We start from the raw sequence: 4,640 nt of genomic DNA on the forward strand, positions 1-4,640 counted from the left end.
GAAAATACACACATAAGCCAAACGGAGAATGACTTTAGCAAATACTTTGTTTTCTCCATTTTATGACGTCTCTCTTGGTCCTGCCATGGAGCATGGCAGTTGTCTATCCAGGGACAATATGTCTTTCATGGAGATGGGATTGAGAAAATTCCCATCAGATGTTCAGAACTTCATTCCAAGCTGTTGCTATTCAGCTCTGAAGCAGTGGAGGCCCTGACTTTTGGCAACAATTGAGCCTTCTTCCCAAGACACCGCCCACATTTTCTTTGCCAACCACAAACTAGAACTGTGGTTCAAAATAGGAAAACACATTAAAAAAACAAACTGAAGCCTTTGAATGAATTTCATTATACCATAGCCTCATAAGACCCCCTGATACAAAGACAGGTTTCAGTACCCCGTAATGGGAAATGGTTCATAAGGAAAAGATCCAGAGCAATTCTTATATGCTCTTGAACATGAATTCCCTGGTCTTTTTATAAGACATTATTGATTTTATCCTAATTTTTAACTCTGATTCACTGATATCACAGAAAATCTAATCAGCTTTTGGAAAGAGAAAGAAAGAAAGAGAGAGAGACAGGGAGGAAGGAAGGAAGGAAGGAAGGAAAGGAAGGAAGGAAGGAAGGAAGGAGGGAAGGAAGGGAGAAAAAAAGAAAGAAAGAAAGAAAGAAAGAAAGAAAGAAAGAAAGAAAGAAAGAAAGAAAGAAAGAAAGAAAGAAAGAAAGAAAGAAAGGAAGAAAGAAAGAAAGAAAGGAAAGAAAGAAAGACAGTTACCTGTTGATTGTTGTTCGTTGAGATTGCCATAATGAAATGCCTCAAACCGAGTGGCCTAAACAACAGAATTTTATTTTCTCACAGTTTTGGAGGATGGACGTTCAAAATCAAGGTGCCAACAGAGTTTCTTTTTGGTAAGACCTTCCTTTCCACTATTTTCTTGTGTTTTCACAAGGCATTTCGGCTGTGCGCCCTAGGCGATAGAAAGAGAGGGAGACCTAGTGTCTTCTCCTCCTCTTGTCAGGACATCGGCCCTATTGGATTAGGGTCCTGCCTTTGTACCTTATTTTAAGCCCCTACTTCCAGATATAGTCACATGGGCCTCAACATAGGAATTTGGGATAAACATAATTCAGTCTGTAATGTGGATATTTGATTACTTTTTTAAAAAAGCAACGATGGAATAAAAATGGATTTTTTTACATATGGATTTTAAATATGTTTGGATTTAAAATAGCAAAATTTTAATTCAAAGTTACAAAAGCTTGATGACAAAATTCTAACATCGTAAGCTATGTTCAGTGATGTAAACTTTAATATTAACTAGAGCATCACAAAATTATTAAGGAAATTTGCCCAACATTTCTCATATATCTCAGCTATGTTAATAGAGATAAATTACATGGCATCCTGAAGCAATAGATATTAAGCAAAAAAAGAAAAAGAAAAATTGCTTCAGTATCTGCTTCCTTGAGACTAGTGAGAAGTGATAGTGTATAACAATTGTATGAAATGATACTTTTAAATGTTTACTTAAAATTAAAGAATGTGCACTCATTGTGTGTGTGTGTGTGTGTGTGTGTTTGTGAGTATGTGGCCATTTGGTGTAGGGACCAAAAAACTTGCAAAAACTTAAAAATGTTTTTTCATAATTCTTATCATGGAAAAAATAGAGTAAAAATTAAATTATGGTTAGTATCCTCAGTTTAAGCATCTGAAAATTTGTAAAATATATTTTATGAAAAAAAAATCCAACAGAAATTAAAAGGAGCAAGGATATTATTTGACTATCTGGAAAACACTGATTTTACAAAACAATTCATTCTCTCATCATGCCAGTGAAACAAGCATTCTATATCAAATTAAAAAGAGAAAACTACCAGTGCTCTGGAACTACAGTTTTAAGATAATGATCAATATTGCTGACTATTAAAAAAAAAATTTCCCTGAAGCCCAGTTTTGTCATTATTACAAACAGAAAACCACATAGCTAATGCTTTGATATTTGGTAGTTTGAGTTTTGATGCAAATCTTGTAGCATTTGTTAAATATTTCTTGAGTAACTTCAAGTTATATATGATGGAAATTTCCTCTTGGAAATTTATAGTGTTTTATAGTTGATCTAAATTAAAACCATTTTATTTCACCCATCAATGCTCAGTCAGAGCCGCATTTAATGTCTTTTAACCACACTGTATTTATGTTTTTGCATGGCAACTTCCTGATGATTTAAAATCCTGAATATCATGTGGAAAAATGTTTCAGGTGGTGATACTGATTATATGCTGAGGGAATTTGGGTGTAGGAGGTACTAATAACTGAGCAAAAAAGTTTTCTAGCTGCAGTATTCTCATACTTTGTAACATATTCTCTTCAGTGAAATCATTTGTTTCTGTTATGTTTAACTATTCAATTATTTTGAGCTATGCTCAAATTCAAGATAAAATGAAATTGTCATCACCATGAAATTTCAGCTTGAAAACTGTAAGAAACATCTGTTGAATTTGTAAAACTGAATTTCAGATGTTAATTGGGGCCCTTTAGGAAATTTTGTTTGTTAGCAACGCAGGGCTCAATTTAAAGAACGTACAATCTGGGATAAATAAATATTGCATAAGCAACCTCAAATGGTTTCTTCTAGCACCAGGCACATTATAGAGATTTTTTTGAATGCAGATAATACTGTGTTAAATTTAAATAATATCCTGTAAAGGGATGTATAACTTTTTAAAAATTATTTACCATGATCTGTGATCTAGGAAGTACTATTGCAGATCGAGGTTAATTTAATGAAGCAATAACACCAGTTAGGACTTTGTTCCTTGCATGCTTTTGGCACAGATGCCAAACTCAGTGAAAAGTTACAGTTTTGGTTGTTCTACAAAAGCATTATATGGAATGAAAGAATACTGGTGCTGGTGCCTGTCAGTTGTTTGGGCACTCCTTTATTTCATTCATGTTATTTTTTTACATGCTTTCCTGTCATTCTAAAGTTATTTTGATCACATTGATGTTCAAATATCTTGTGATTATACAAGTTGACTAGGAAATATGTAACAACAGTTCTCATTGCTTTGATAACATCCACACGGATATTTTTTTACAAAGCCATGGTAGAGAAGCCATTGCATTACACTATTAAACTTTCCTGAAGAGTATAGAATTTCAGGTGGAAGAATGGGCACAGTGCTACTTTCCCCAACACATTAACTTCTCACCGATCTTCAGAATTCCATAGTTTTCCTGGCTTATATATTATGTCCCTAAGAGCTTTCACTTCTTTTTTGAACCTAACCCAAACAGACTTTTATCCTATCATTCCAGGTTTGTCTATAAATATCAATTCAGTACTGATGACTCCCTAAATTCTACTTTATTTATTTAGTAACTGTCCACTCCAATAGGATCTAATCTAATCAGGCCAGGTACTTTGTCTATATTGTTCATTGCTGTAGTTCTAAAATATAGAAGAGTACCTGGCATATAATAAACATTTAGTAACTAAATATGTTTTGAATCAACTATTTTATGATTATTTTCTTTTTGATGAATTTTTTAAAATATATTCTGTGCTACTTAGAATGTCCCCCAAATTCTAAGGAAAAAAACAAAAAATGATCACTTTTCACAATAGATAACTTTCTCTACAAACCGTCGGATCTCTCTGCTCTCTTTCCTAAAGTAACCCTTTATTCACACGTTCCATGAAAATCTACACCCACCTGACCCACAGAAAGTGCTTGCTGGAACCAGGCAGTCCAGAGGTTAAATCTTAACCTAGACATATGATAGCTGAGTGGCTCTTGTAAGTCACATAACATCTGCAAACCTCACCTTTGCAATAAGACACAAATAATTCCTAAGTTGCAGATACAGTAGAATAATTAGAGATAGTATACACCAAGCCAAGATTCCAGAACCTGGACATGGGTCAAGGGTGCAAAGAAAAATAAAAGTAATTATTTCCATTCTTTTTATTATTATTGAAAAATATGTAAGTGCTCTTAATAAGAACAAAACTTAAATAATTATTATTAATTACCTACAGGGTTAAAGGCATTTTGTCAGGCTCTGTGAGATCATTTGCTTTTGCTTTTTGAAAGCAGCTATGAGAGGGACAGACCACTGGAATCCAAATTGATTTGCTGAAGGGTGTCCGCCTTTGTGGGGGCTGATTTCTCTCTCTTTCTTAAGTAGGCCCTCAGGGGCCCCATTTAAACTGGTGGTGTTTACTAGGATTCCTCCTTCTTGTTGAGCCCTACTTTCCATCTTCTGTTCCCCTCAACCTGTAATATTGCTAAAAATTCCCTACCACCTTCTCAGCCTCTAGACCTCCACTCCTGTGTTAGCACATGCCTTGAAGGAAAAATCGGTGCTGGTCATTGGGCTTACATATGAGCATCCAGTCTTTTTAAGACTCTGAACCCTTGTGTTCTGGTGGTCTTGGTTTTTTCACCAATACTTTCAATAAAATTGTTAAAAAAAAAAATCCTCCCTAGCTCTTCTTGTGTCCAGTGGGAGAGTTAATATGAAATAGTTTATTTACAAATGTCAGAAGAATAAATATCTGTAATGCTTATATTTATGAATAATCTACTATCCACCATTTTTTCTCAACTTCGTCATTGTCTTTAATAACACCA

This window comes from Phacochoerus africanus, chromosome 9 (assembly GCF_016906955.1).
Source record: "Phacochoerus africanus isolate WHEZ1 chromosome 9, ROS_Pafr_v1, whole genome shotgun sequence".
Lineage (NCBI taxonomy): Eukaryota > Metazoa > Chordata > Mammalia > Artiodactyla > Suidae > Phacochoerus > Phacochoerus africanus.